The sequence below is a fragment of the Canis lupus genome, chromosome 23, assembly GCF_003254725.2.
Source record: "Canis lupus dingo isolate Sandy chromosome 23, ASM325472v2, whole genome shotgun sequence".
NCBI lineage: Eukaryota > Metazoa > Chordata > Mammalia > Carnivora > Canidae > Canis > Canis lupus.
Genome location: NC_064265.1, coordinates 51371959 through 51387034, shown reverse-complemented (window position 1 = coordinate 51387034; position 15076 = coordinate 51371959). Strand labels below are relative to the sequence as shown.

The window sequence follows — 15076 nt, the reverse complement described above, 5'->3', positions numbered from 1 at the left end:
GCGGGATTCTAACACTTTCTCTACCCCCCATGGATTGGCTGGATGACCTAAACAAATCAACTTTTCTGGAGAGGACCTTTGGTGTTTTTACCTGAAAAATGACAGGAATGATCTTCATCTATCTCCCTTACAAGCAAATGAGGGAACGTTCATGAAAATGTTTGAGAAGAACACACACACACACGCACATATATGCATATATAATGGAGGCATTAAATTTACAAGTATTTATTTGTTGAGGTGCAGAAGTGGTGTCCAAGCAGAAATTTCAGAATGATCCTCTATCCTAATTCAAAGCCAACCAACCAAGAGCAAACCAGCAGACATCAGCAACTCCCTGCAGAGGAAGGAAGACGATGTTGAGCGGCTGGCTATGACGCCCTGGCTCAGTCTACCCACCATTTTCTACTACTCAGACCAATTACAATCACCCAAATTTCATCTTCCAGTTTCAGTCTTCCCCTGTGGCATCATATGCTATCTCAGGCCGTTTGGGCTCTGGGACTCTTACATACACTTTGGGCTGTTGCTACCTCTAAGTGGGAAAGATGATCAGCACAGTCCCTGCTATCTTTGCTGGTAGAAGATGGAACCTCCTGGAGTCTTCTAGACTTCCCAAATAACAGTGATGTTTAGCCCTTTGTGTGGTGAACGGACTTCTCTCAGAGAAGCTATGCCTCTCCTTTCGCATGGCACATCAGTTCCCCCCTCATCTGTTTCTTCCGGAGTCATCGTCTGCCATTTCCCACCTCTGACTTTCTGCTCCAGAAACACTGCACCACCTTTGGTTCTGTCTGTGCCTTTGCTGCTTCCCTTGCCTGGAGACCCCCTTTCTTGGCTTGGCCCCTTTCTCCCCCTGGTGTGCTCCAGGTTACTCTTCTGGATTTAATTTCAGTATCACTTGTCCCAGGAAGTTGTTCTTGACTCCCTACTTCGTCCCCTGCTGCTCTCCAAGCAGAAGTTTCCCTCATCTATCTCCACAGTGCATTGAAATGATCTCTTCATATTCTCTGTCTTCCTAAGTCATATATTCCTTCAAAGAGGATAACGTCTTTCTCACCCTATGTCCTTGATGTATAAGAAGTGCTGAAAATGTTGGTCACATGAATTTCTTTATTTAATTTGATATATTGAAATTAGAAAAATCTTTTCTTAAGCAATAGTTTCGGGTGCCTCTATGTCCAGCCAGTCAAAAGATTTCTGTGAAAGCAGTTATTTTCAGTAATTTTTTTTTCCTCTCCAGGGTGCATGCCACCCCCACCTGCCGAAGACAGGATTGTTATAAACCTCTTTCTGATTGGGAAAAGATGAAAGAAGACGATTTTGAAATTATTTAACTGAAAAATCCTATAAGCATAGAAATCTACCTGGATTAAGTCTGAAATGAGGCATATGCCTTGAGACTGAGAACACGGGACCTGGTTATGACTTGAATTTGTATATTAAGGGACAGAGGATGAGGAGCACAGATACTCGAAGACCTCAAGTAGTCTTCCTCCTGCGGGTCCCCGGGCGACGTCGATAGCGCGGGGCCCTTGGTCTGTCTGTGTTAGGACAGCCGTGTCGGAGCCGAACCCCTGTGTCTATGGATCTGTCCTATTTCCGTCTGAATACATCAACATCTCTTCCTCTGATACTTGGGTTCGGAAGTTCTCCTTTCGGTTTCCTGGGTTTAAGACCATATCTACATAGAAAAAAACATATTAAAATGATTATTTGGGTATAAGTAAGTCCCTAAGCCTCTTTTCATCAGTTAGAACGAAAGTGCTGGGTTGCAAGATGGGCCGGAATGAGCCAGCTAATCGCCTGGACTCTTCGCCACGCTGTGTGCGGAAAGGACGGCCTAAAGTTTTTGCACTAAGACGTTCATCCCTCCTTCTTCTTGCTCTTTGATTTTTCTTCTTGTTCTGTGCTAAAGCTGCCTGCCTTCCCCCTTCTCCAAAACCGTATTTCACACTTGAATACACTTTCTTCTCTGCTTTTAAAATTTTTGGTAATCAGATGATGATTTTATAGTCCTGATTTATGTTTTAGAAGTTACTTTTCCTAAGTATCCCAAATGAGATCTATTTGGCCCCTGCTGCAGACCAGATGCTGGTCAGGTCTGGCTGAGCTATTGATTTAATCCTGTACATTTTCATAATTGGTAGGAATCAGTTTTCCCTTTTATTCTAACATTACAGATTTGTAACAATATGTGAAACAGGCTTCATTCTTTCATGTATGGTATGGCCTTAATAAACATTTAGTAGTTTCCTGCAAGAGCATCACATACATTAAGATGCAGGCCTTTCATTTTGTTTTCTGTTTTTAGTAAACGAATTGGGTTAATAAGAGAGATTTTTTTTTTTTTTTAAGAGAGATTGTTAAAAAAAAAAAAAAAGTGGGGGAGGAGGGCATGGGGAACCAAGAATGTATATTTTCCTTATTGAGTCTTTTCATTCTTGGTATGCATCCGACTTTTTTCCCATCTTTGAAATTCTCTTTAAGATGGCATTCTCTTGGGAAGCTCATCATGAGCTTTATTAGGAATTTCCTAGGTTGAGGCAACCCCAACTTGTGTCTAATTTTAAAACGGATAGTTTCAACCTTCAAGTTTACTTGGACTGGCTAGACTTGGCAATGAGTTTGGAGATGGGCTTTTCTTATGGCAAATTTTCTCCTGGGTGGGTGTTAGAGCCATGAACTTGTAGAGAGAAGACCTAGATTGAATCATTGCTCTACTACTCATTTGGGACATGAACTTGGACAAATACCCGAATGGTGTTGAACTTCAATTTTCTATCTGTAAAATGAAAATCATCATTTTTACCTCTGGCTTATTCTGCAGATTAAAATGAGGCTGAGGCAATTCATATATATGGCAGTCCCACACCCGGTGCTAATTTCATGGGCATTAAAAATATTAATTTCCCCCTATCTCATTTGTTTCCCTCACTGATGCTGTGCCTCTCCTGCATGGGAACAGGTTGGCCCATCGCTTACTGTACATGCTGAATGAGAAAGGCATGATGCCACAGAAACATGATCATGTCTAGGAGGTAAAAAATCACACTTTGAAACGTGGGGTGCGTCTCTTCTTCACATTGCGAGACCTTAGAACCCCGGCCTGTGCATTGACCTGAAAGCTTACCCTGAAAAATCAGCTTGTTGTATGAGATTAATACAGATTTTTAGGATTGTAAAGCAGTCTCAAGGTGGTTTAGACAGAAGCCCTCATTTTTAGCTAAGGAAATTCAGGGCCATAGAAGTGAATGAGTTGCCCAAGGTTGGTTATATGAGCATTAGATAGTTTACATAGGAAAGAATTTTTGAAAATAACAGTGGGTGGTAGATAGAGCCTCTGTAAGACCAGGAGCAATTTCCATATTGCACTGGTGGAGGAATCCTCTGGAGACCCAGCTGTTGCTACCTGGGGCCCAGGTGTTAGAGCTGACTGCTCGGGACCCCAGCACTGAGCCTGTCCTATTGCCTTGTCTGGAAGCTGGATGACTTCCTACCAGGCTCCATCCCCTGTCTGTATGAGTTTCACATGGAGAATTCTTTTTTCTTATCTGTATCTTGTCATTTGAAATATATCTCATTGGATCCAGAGTAACTAAAAGCCCCAAGCCTAGGCCATGGGCCTGGGCCTAGCACCAAGGGAGGCCAGGAGAATCAGTTTCTGGCTTCTATCTTGGCAAGTGATCCTCCTACGGTGGGAAATTCCCCAACTGGAAACCATACTGGTCAGTTCAAATGGGCATGAAATGTTCATCACATTAGAAGGTCCAGAACTGGGGCCAGGTGGCCATCTGGTGCTTCCTTTACTATTCTAAAGTGGTTCTTCATCAATATAGGGCCAACCCTGGTTTCAAATGTGACACTCACATTTCGGTAAAAAATATTAAATGTGTCAGGGCTCTGCAGTCCTCCTCTGGGGGCATCACTGAATATCTGTGGAATCTCAGTAGAGAACATATTAATCTCCTCCAATTGTATGTGTCTTTCTAGGATATTAAAATGCAAATAGATTTAGATAAATGATCAATGTTGCATATGAAAATATGCTTGGGCTTTTCTGCAAGCTTGTCTATACAATAGCTTTCTCATTGCCCAATCTTTTGATTTGTGTGGGTCAGAGGTAGGATTTACTTGCACAGGTTGCCCATCTTAAGGTGCCCTGCAGTTTTGGGAAATCAAGGAGAAAGGGAGGAGCCAATGACCTCTGAGCCATCAAATCTGATGTTGATCCAAGGTGGGTTACTAAATGCATAGTTTGCTAGCACATAGAGGACGGAAACTGATCCCTAGGACCTGCGTGAATTTGCGAAGTGGGAACTTTGTGTGTTTAGACTTACCGGGAACGGCCTTGAGGTGCAGGTGAGATACAGGATACGTGCGTTATTTGTATTCTACTTCAGTTTCCATGGTGACTTAAGCTTGAGAGTGAATAAGGATAAAGAGAGAGAAAAGGGAATGTAGAGGAAGAGAGAGGCAAGTAGACACTCTGGAGTATTACTGGCCTCTCCTATTCATTTGGAATATGAGTATAAAAAACATTAGAGCTGTGTTCTGGGTACAGATGGGAATTTCTTCATTCTGTAATCTTTGCATATTTCTTTTGTGCCGGGCATAAGAAACTACACATTTATTGATACCGTTCTGTGTACTGGGAACTATGCTGGTTCTTCATACCATTTTCTATTTAACCATCGCAATCTTCCCAGGTGAAAATCGTTACACCTTTTCATAAGCCAGGTTGTACTTTTTTTCTAGATCACTAAATTATAGCAAATGGATTCTCAGGAAGGTTAATGATTTGCCCAAGTTAAATTGCAGAGCTGTCCTTGCTTTTTATTTCCTCCACCCGCCCCCCGCCCCCCGCACGTCACACTATCTCTCATGAGTCCCACAGAAAGAAGCTTGTTTAAATGGGGACCGGGAGAAGGGGCCACATTGAAGATGGCATTTAATCTGGATCTTGAAAAAAGAGTAAGAGGTCACCAAGGAAAACAAGAGGGGAAAACTACTTGGAGCACAGAGAACATGAGGCATGAAGCCAGGGCCTATGTGTTAGGCTAAAGAGCTAAAGCTCTGCCCTGGGTAATGAGATTAATAAGCAGGCAAAGGATATGATCACATGTTTTAAGCTGCTATTTTGCCTAATAGCCAAATGAAATAATTAGAATCCTATCTGGATCATGAATTAGAAATTCTGGAACTCTGATGCAAAGTGATAGCCTGATATGCCATTGGCTGGGATGAGCTCTGCTACCTTGGCCAGTGGAGGAAGGCCACGTTGTCCTGCTGCTGTTCGTCAGCCTCCCTCTGGTGCTTTTCAACACCTTCCCTGTGTGCAAGATAGAAGCCAAGGAACAGAACAGACTTAGTTCACTTGTGAACTAGTGATTATTAGTTAATACATTTTGTGAACATGGGCATAATAAAAAAAAAATCTCCAAATACTTCATTTTCCCCGAGTTTGACATATTAACATCCCTAAAAATAACATGGGATCGTTAAGGGGGAAAATATGAACTCAGCCCGCTCCTGGCTCTTGGCCAGTACAACACTCGCATGAAGTGCGGGGAGACTGGCTTGCACCAGCGGGACTCTCTTGTCCAAGTCGGCCTGGCACTGACATTAGGCTCCTCTCATCACTCTTGGGAGCGAAGTCCGCATCCACGTCCACCTCACGGTCTGGGTTAGAAGAAGGTGGATTTACTTTTAAAAGGTGTCAGCTTTTCACTGGCTTCTCAGGGCTTTGTGGCAATATTGCAAGATTCCCGGGCTAGCCGTAGACTCACAATACCTTGATTCCTCCTCTGTGGTTTGTAACTTCTTTTTCTCCCTTCAAAAAGTAGAAGAGACGGATACTTGGAAATAAAAATAAAAAGACTCATCAGAATACTTGGAATTGCCTTGACCATTCTGACCCCTGCTATGGTGCGTTTTTTTCACGTGGCTATCTTGGACGTCATCTCTGAGAAGGCACAATGACCAAGTCCCCAGCTCCTAGACCAGCCTCCCCCACAGGGGCCCCTCTCCCCTGGCTGGGCCCCTCTGCGTGCAGGCAGCAGCTGGTGCACGGCTGCATTTTCCCCTCCTGGGTCATGCTGTAGTAGAAAAAGGCAGGAACCTTCTTGTTCCACTGCGATGGCTCTTGGTTTCTCATCAGGAGACTTGAAACTCAGACTTCTGAGAACGACAGGCTTCTGTAGAGACTTGCAGCAAAGTGTCTTCCTCAAGAGATAGTACGACCATACTAGTCTGGGTGAAGTATTTCAGTTGGGCCACTTGCCAGAAAATTCCATGCCCAGTGGCAAGTGGTGAGAAGTCTTGGCTGGGAGTTAGGGAACTTTGGTCTAGGTCTAGCTTTGCCGTTCATTAACTCTGTGAAGCGGGTTGTTCTCACTTCTGGCCCTTATTTTTTTCCTTTATATTGACAATACTTAATGTATGTCTGAATCTTTATGTGAAAATGATTTGGAAACACTACAATAGTACCCCCTTATCCATGGTTTTGCTTTCCAGGGCTTCAGGTACTTATGGTCAACCGCGGTCCAGAAGCAGATGATCCTTCTTCTGATATAATATCAGAAGCATAAATAAATAAATAAATAAATAAATAAATAAATAAATAAATACCATCAGAAGCTCCGTAGTCCTACACCACTGGCCTCACTTTAATTCATCATATCGGCATTCTGTCGTCTCACACCAGCATTAGAAGAAGGAGGATGAATGTAGCACAATAAGATATTTCAAGAAAAGGAGAGAGAGAGACATACACACTTTTTAGTACAGTATATTGTTATAATTGTTCTATTTTATCATTAGTTTTTGCTATTCATCTCTTACTGTGCCTAATTTATAAATTTTAAATGTAAATTATAAATTTTATAAATTTATAATCTAATATAATTCATTAATTTTATAAATCTAAAATTTATAAAATTTATAAATTTAAATTTTATCATTTAAGTACGTATGTATAGGAAAAAACAACACACATAGGGCTCAGTACTGATGTGCAACTTCAGGCATCCGCTGAAGTCTTGGAACATATCCCCTGTGGATTATGGGGGGGCTACTGTATTTTATCTAATCCCTGTGAAGATACGTCTTATTATGTTCATTTAATAGATGAAGAAACAAACTCTTCAGTCTTACCCAAGTTTATGAGAACCGTTGAGAGGCCAGATTAAAAAAAACAGAAATTTTCAGTTTTTCCGTTATTCCATTCATTTACTCAAAATTATGTATTGAGTGCCTACTGTGTACATGAGGCTCTGAGGACAATACCATGGTGCGTCAGGAGTAACTCCACTTCTCAGGAGCTTATCATTAGGAATCACATCAGATTGCCCTATAAAATGAGGAGGCACATTAAATTAGGGTTTCACAAATTAGCCGGCTCAAAAAAGTCCTGTGGGGTGTGTGCAAACACATACAGATTCCAGGGTTCTGCCCTCGTCCTACTGAGTCAGACTCTCCAGGGGAAGGCGTCCCATAGTCTGTATATGTGACATGAGTCGCCCAATGACAGTAATGAACAGACCAGCTTGAGAAGCCCTGGACTAAATAAGACCCAAGTTCTCTTCGTTCAGTGCAATGTTCCTCGTCCCCGTTTTCACGGAATCATCAAGGGGATCTTTGCAAATGGGATTGCCGGGACCCCATCTGTAGAGACTAGGATGTGTGTAACCGGTCATGCTAGTGTGCATCCAGAGTTGAGGGCCGTTGTTTGTAGCCCTTCATCCAGGGTCTCAGGCCTATTTGGGGAGAGCTGTTCCCTCTAGATGAAGGGGCGCACTCTTTTTTTTTTTTTTTTTTTTTTTTTTTTATTTTTTTTTTAAATTTTTTTTTTTTTTTTATTTATGATAGTCACATAGAGAGAGAGAGGGAGGCAGAGACACAGGCAGAGGGAGAAGCAGGCTCCATGCACCGGGAGCCTGACGTGGGATTCGATCCCGGGTCTCCAGGATCGGAAGGGGCGCACTCTTAACCCCACATTACCAGGCTGTGAACGTTGGAAGATACTTGGAAGTGTTGTGGCATCTAAGGTATACCTGATTCTTATTCTTTATTAGGATAACTTTCTAACGCAGTGGGAACCAGCCTCTGAATGCTTCTTTTCGGTGTCTTTTGGCCTGTAATAATCACTGCTTGGTTTTATTTGATCAAGCTATTTAATCATTTAGCATCTGTCTAACCTAGCGTCACAGTAGTTGATCCTGAGAACCCTCAGCCTACTTCTGAATAGGTCTCACTGCAGCGGGGATATGGCTATTCGGGAAAATGGTGTTGTGCCTTTCCTCCTTTCAAATCCAGAAGGAGTCTGCGAGAGAGTGGGGAATTTAATATTTCACTTTAGTGTGTTTTGAAGGTAATTTGTAAACCCAATTCCATCAATAAAATGGCCTGCTCCAGTGACTGCTGCTTCCACCTGTTGATATCTGATCTGCAAGCGACTCCCTGAGGTCACGGGGACCAACCTGCACCTGGCTCAGTGGCCAGGTGCTCCTGGAAGTGGCCTTTCTTGCGGGTAACACATTTGCTCTGGAATGTTAATCGCTTTTCACAGGGCTCAACATTTGGATCGCCTGGCCCCAGTCAGGTACCTGGAAGTCACACTACAGCCCCCTCAGGTTGGAACAGGAAGCAGGTCGGGAGCTTTGAGATGCTCTTGGGCTGTGGTTGACATGCGGCCGTCTGACTGAGCACTGTTCCTCCAAGTCCCCCAAGGTTCTGAGGTCCCTCCTTCCCAGTTCTCTGGGAAATGAAGAAAACTGCCCATCTCCCTCTTTTCTTCCTGTTCATGTGTTCATGGGTAGGTCAAGCTGGATCCGAAGTGACTTGTCCCCATTTTTCTCTCCATTGACATTAAGGGCCATTAGGTTGTAAACCAATAATGACCGTGGTAACCATTGGTCCCAAAAGATTTAAAAAACCTTTAGCCTGGCGGGGAACTGAGGTAGCCACACCGACAAGCCCCCCGGTAGACTTAGGTCACGCGAATGCTTATGGGTTGGTAAGCGAGGAGGTTAGGGGGCTGCAAACCTCGAAGCTCGTCAAGGTTAAGCAGCACCAGGCTCCAGCTAGTGCGCCGGGCCCAACCCCACGCAGGTGGAATGACATCGCCCGGCTGGAGTTTCATTTGTGGGCCTGTGAGTGAAGGGTGCGAGGCAGATGCGGTGATTAGGATTTCATTTCTGGTTGAAGCCACCGCAGCGATCACGGACCAGCAGGGGAAGCTCAGGCTTGCTGGCGGGGTTAAGTAGGGTGTGGCTCCGAATTTAATACAAAGATTTGAAACAAAAGAAACCACCACCACCGCCGGGGCAGAAACTCACTCAAGGCCCGTAAGGAAGCCTCGTTCACGTTGGTTCGGCTGGTACGTGCCTTCCCACCTTGCTTAAGGTCACCGGTTCCCTCCCGTCCATTCTTTTGTTCATATATTTATTGAGTTTTAGATGCTGGGAGTCAGCAGCGAACAGAGCAGCAAAACCCCTGCTGTTGAGGGGGCAGGTAACCAACTGCTAAGAAAGCAGCGGGTGTGTGGGGCTGCGACAAGCAAGGAGGACCGGGGTAGGGAAGGAGGAAGTGATGGAGGGCGCCACCGGACAGAGGTCGGGGAGGTCCCCCTGGACGGGTGACATGTAAGCAGGGGCTTGAAGGACGGAAGGAAATGCATCCTTGGATACGTGGGGAAGAGCTTCCCAGGCAGAGGACACGGCGAGGTTCGGGGCGTCAGGGAGGGAGCACCCGCCGAGGAAGAGCGCGAGAGCCCGAGTGGGGGGCCCGGAGGGGGCCCGGAGGGAAAGCAGTGGAGGGTGCTCCTGGGTGGGGGGGGGGGTGCCTGGGGGAGGCTTGGACAGGCAGTGCGGGGCGTAATCTTTGTGATGTCTTAAAATGTTCCTTCCGGCTGTTGTGTGGGGTCAGCGTGGAAGGTTAGGGATGCAGCAGAGAGGACGCTGCGGCAGTAACGTTCGCGACACGTGGCGCTGGCTGGGATGCCGTGGTCGGGTCGAGGTGCCCGAGCGCCTGGATTCCGGGCACACTTTGGCGGTGCAGCCGACGGGGCTCGCTGACGGGTGCGTGAGAAGGAAGGAGCCAGGCACGTCTCCAGGCGGGTAGCGTGAGCATCTGGCCAGATGTAAATGCCATTTACGGAGATGCGAACGACGAAGAGCAGCTGTGCGTGTGCGTGTGTGTGTGTGTGTGTGTGTGTGTTGTCTGGTCTTAGACACGGGAAGTGTGGATCCTCAGCGTCCTTCCAGGTGAAGATGTTGAACAGGAAGTCGGGAAAAGGAGCCTGGAATTCAAGGGAGAGCTTGAGGCTCGAGGTGTCGATTTGGGGACGGGCGGTGTAAAGAGGGACGTTCTCAAGTTAGGGGACCAGAAGGGGTCCCATGGGGGCAGGCGTGGAGGAGCCTGAGGCTGCTGCAGGGGCGGCCTGCACTTCGCTGGCATCTGCAGGTTGCGGGGCGACGGGAGGGGGGCCCTCAGGAGAGGCGCCCAGCGTGGTCAGAGGGCCGGGGCAGGTGTGCAGAGGCCGGGAACAGGTCAGGGGCAGGACATGGCCACGTGTCACCCGAGTAAGGGAAACTGGGTAGAGCCCCGCTGCCCTCGGGGCGTGCAAGTCAGCGCGGAGGCCACTTGCGAGCGTGGGGACAGGGTTCCAGCGAGCCGGCCTGCCGGGCCACAGGCCCTTCCCGGGAGCTGTGGGTGGAGCAGAGGACAGTGCTGAGCCGGGGGGCTGCGGCCGTCACCACGCCTGCCCTCCCGGTGCCCGCGGCCCGCCCCGCCTGTCCTGGGATCCACGGTCCCCGCCGCACCCAGCTGCTGCCCGGCCAGCCCCAGCCCCCCGGGCGCCTGCCGTCAAGGGGGCGCGGGTCCTGCTGAGGGGCCACATGCACTTAATTGAGCCTTCTGGGGCTTTGGCCACGATTAGGTTGTAATTCTTGTTTACGGGACAGTGTTTGCCCCCTTTTGCTCTGTGCCGCTGAGGCCTGAAGCTTCCCCCTTACCAAAAACGTGGCGTGTGCAGGACTCCCTAGCCGCTCCCTTTGTCACTTCCGCTTGGTATTTTGACACTTGAGACTTTCCGACAGTGCAAGACTGCGCCCTCGCAGTTGCCCACGCGCCATCACCGTTTCCCGCGGCGCCTCCCCGGGGCTGTCGGTCGGGAACACGTGCTTTTGCCCCGTCTTCTTATCCTCTTCCGTACGCCAGGTGAGCACAAGCGGAAAGTCTTATCCAACTGACCTGAGGATATTTGCACATTATTATTATTATTAGCAACTCATTCTATTTATTGAGCACCCACGAGCACGAGTTATCCTGCCACATACATCCCCCCGCCACTGCCTTTTGTAAGAGCCTTCCTCCAAATTCCTGTGCTGTTAAGGCAGAGGAGTGGGTGAGTTGACTTTGCAAGGAGGCCAAGTCTGGAAACATCTCTGTTCTCTCTTCCTTCCCTTCTTCCCCCTTCCCTTCCCACTCAGACCGTGAGTCTTTGGAGCAGGGCGCATGGGTCAGGCTTCACTGTGCACCACTCACCCCAGAGTCCTCCTCTCCCCTACCTCCCATCAGGTCTCCCTCTAGTCTGTACCTCGGGGTACTGGGTGGTAGGTGGGGACCCAGTGAGAAAATACATCTACCTGATGTACTTGCAACCGGGTGGATTGGTTGCGGCAAATGCAGGCCTGGGCGGAGCCCCCATCGGGAAGTTGAGGAGACTCCAGAGGGGGAAGCTAAGTCTAAGAGGAAAGGCCCGTTAGTGGGAAGGGAACAGACTGGAACGCAGCAGCCACCCTGGAGACAGTTTCCCAAACCCTGGTGGAGCGTTTGCAATGCCCCATGGACGGTTCCAGGGGGTGTTGGGTGGTTGAGCAAAAGGCATCAGATGAATCCCCCCCCAGGAGAATCTCCAAGCTCGTTGTGGCTAACTCCATGTGCTCTCCTAGAGTGATCTTTTAAAGGAGAGTGTCCCGAGAGGGAGAAGGGCTCACAGGGGTGGAGTCCAGGCAGCGGGCCGATGGCCTGGGGGAAGGACACCTTGAGGCCCCCGCAGGACCCCGCCGCCCGCAATGAGACCGGATAGACAGCTGCAGTAGCAGGTGCACGGGGAGAGCCGTGAGGGTGAGGCTTCCGTTGAGTTTCCGGCTCTGACAGTCGCAGAAGGCCACAGAGGGGTGCTGGGGCGGGAGCCCGCATGCCCAGTACCGGGGTGCGCATACATCTCAGCTCTGCGGCTGCCTCCATGGACGCCCACCCTACGTGGGAGGGAAACAGATTCCCTGGGCTTGGGACGGGCACTGATGCAGGGCGTGGGCTCTGGGAATCAGCGCAGTGGGGCTTGGGTTCCCGTCCCTGCCCCAGAGGGGGCGGCCACCAAGGAGACAGCGTTAGAGCGCTCCCGAAGCCTACAGCATGTTAGAGCCCTCCTGAAGCCTACAGCGCGATAGAGCCCTCCCAACGTCTACAGCACCTTAGAGCCCTCCCGAAGCCTACAGCGCGATAGAGCCCTCCCTGAAGCCTACAGCACATTAGAGCCCTCCCTGAAACCTACAGTGCGTTAGAACCCCCCCTAAAGCCTACAGCATGTTAGAGCCCTCCTAAGGCCTACAGCACGTTAGAGCCCTCCTGAAGCCTGGACCTCCATCTCTGTGCGCAGGTGCCATGGCTGAAGCTGAGCTGCTGGGGCAGCAGCCCCACCTGGTTCTTGACCGATGCCTGGGCTGCCGCCTCCTGCAGGGCCACCTGGTCTGCGCTGCCCAGGCTTGCCTGCCCGCCCCCCCCATCCCGCCCCCCCAGCGCCTGGTCCCCGCGGTGCAGGCCTTTCTGGAGCCCATCGCCTCCCAGGGTCCAGAGGGCAACATAGCTTGCGGCGACCCCTGCCCTTGCCCCCGACCCTGTGGGCCGCTGGGAGGTGCCCCAGGCGCCCCAGAGCTCCCAGGGCCGCATTTCCCTGCATCGGGCCTACCTGGGCAGAGGAGAAAGGGAGCCAGCGGGAACCTGCTTACTGTCCTGCGACCTGGCGCCCCAGCCGTCAGGGTTGGGCCGGGCTGCTTCCCCAGGTTCAAGTATCAGGAGGGAGGCGTCGCAGGCCAGGTGGGAGGGAGACAAGCAGAGAAACCCTGGCTGTGGTTTTTAAAAAAAAAAAAAAAGAAAGAAAGAAAGCAAAGTTCCTGCCTTTCTTTCCTGCGTGAGAAAAACTATTTAAACTGGCACAAAATATATTTAAGAAGCATATTCTTAGAGTTCCTTAGAAAAATACCCTGTGTTTTCTGGCAGCAGCAAAATGTATCCTTAATAGAATTCATATGGGGCCTTCAGTGATCGCACTGTTTGGAGAGGAGCCAGATAGTAAGTAATTTAAACATCACAGGAAATTAAATTTTAGAATTCAATTTTGCATAAAGTTTTCTGTAATGAAAATGTCACACATAAATTATGAAGTCTGATTATATTCTTTTTTGACTTTTTAATAAAATAATAGAGGTACTTGACAGTCAAGAACAAATGCATATTTTATGTGAATAGTATTGCGTTCAACCAACGTCCTCTGGAAATAATGGAACAGATGTTAACACTGCTCTATCAGCTATCAGGTGCTCTGTTAAACAGCTCCAAACACAAGTATTTATTAAAAAATGCTAACGGGGTTGTCTTTTAGGGTTATCTAATTGTAGGCTTAAAATGTAGATGGTTAATGTAATTAATTATACATGTAGAATTATATAGTCAGGCTGTAATTTATTATATGTATGCATATATAAATTATATAATATTCTGTTGTAAATTAATTTAATATGGGCACAGGGAATGACTTCTTGAAAATATTAAATAGTTCATAATGTGGTTATAAATCAAAACTAATCTGAATTTCCACTTAATTTTGAATTTTGAGAAGGAGGATGCTTTAACTCACTGTAGGGGACTTTGGGGGTGCTGATTGTGTTTTAGATTAAATCCACAGCCTGTAATTATTTTTAATAATATTCAACTAAAAAAAATGCCCCAAATAAAAAGCCTGAGCACTCTTAATTTGTTTAAGGCCAAGCAGCATTTTTCTTCAAAGGGTAAAAATATAATGAACGTTTATTTTGAAAATTGACCTCCTCCATCATAACCCCAAGGCCCCAAGCGGGTCCTTCTCCGGGGGCTTACGGTGAGCTCTTGCTGAATGCGGCAGGGATGACCCTGCTCTCGCGGAGGGGAGAGAAGTTCTGCCTACGGACGTCCGCCTAAGTATTTCCTTCTTTGAATCCTGTTACGACTTTCCCTATAAGCTCTGTGTTGCGGGGAGGGGTCTGCACACATTTTAAATTCTAAAAGCCCAACGAGGCTTTCTTACTTAATCAGAGTGGCACAAAAATGTGGGCCAGGCCGTTTGTCCAGGAGCTCGTGTCTTCTTTTGGAAAGTAGGCCATGTCAGTTCACAGTGGAAGGAAGATGAAGACGGTGCCTTCTATGACTTCCAAGGCGGGTTCTTCAGACATGGGCACCTTTTTGTTTTTATCTGCCTTTTTAAGAGAACAATGGCTAAGGTGACCAACTTGTCCCCGTTTGCCTGGGACTCTCCTAGTTTTAGCACAGAAAGTTTCATGTCCTGGGAACCCTCCCGGTCCTGTGTACACTGAGATAGTTGGTCACTCTGTCCATGACCCACAAAAGCTTACAAACCAAGACTTTAAACAGATTGAGGTACAAAGGCATGTGTTGCCTCCACAAAGGTGGCACGAAGAGACACGGGCCTGTGTTCACTGAGGCTGGGCTCCTGCCTCCTGGTTGTCCCCGCGTGCCAGGGAGCTGCCCCACCTTCACGGGTCCAGCCCTCAGATGCTGCACTCGGGCCCACGCGGACCAGGCTCCAGTCAAACACGGAAGGGAGCCCCTGCCTGTTTCGTCTGGGACGAGGTGTAAACAGGTGGGAATGTCCCTGGAGCAAAGTCACCGGGATTTGGGGGGTGGCCTGTTGTGGCGCCTCGTGCCAGTGCAGGGACTACTGCCGTGAAGCGGGGTGCTGCCATGGGAGAAACCTGAAAGGCACGGCATTGGCTCAGTCGTCAAGGGCGGGTCTGGG

General features: G+C 48.2%; 1 long non-coding RNA gene across 3 annotated transcripts; it reads right to left on the bottom strand.

Annotated features, from left to right (window-relative positions):
• Positions 1-205: 205 nt before the first annotated feature.
• LOC112652620 (uncharacterized) lies at positions 206-5166 on the bottom strand. Of its 3 annotated transcripts, none has more exons than XR_003131605.3 (3): positions 4341-5166; positions 1368-1684; positions 206-337 (listed from the first exon to the last, which is right to left on the bottom strand). It is a non-coding gene; the product is annotated as an uncharacterized LOC112652620 (long non-coding RNA). The 3 variants fall into 3 exon arrangements; XR_003131604.3 differs by lacking the exon at positions 206-337 and adding an exon at positions 358-1261; XR_003131606.3 differs by lacking the exon at positions 206-337 and having other exon boundaries at positions 1423-1684; positions 4341-4421; positions 4678-5166.
• Between the last annotated feature and the right edge of the window lie 9910 nt (positions 5167-15076).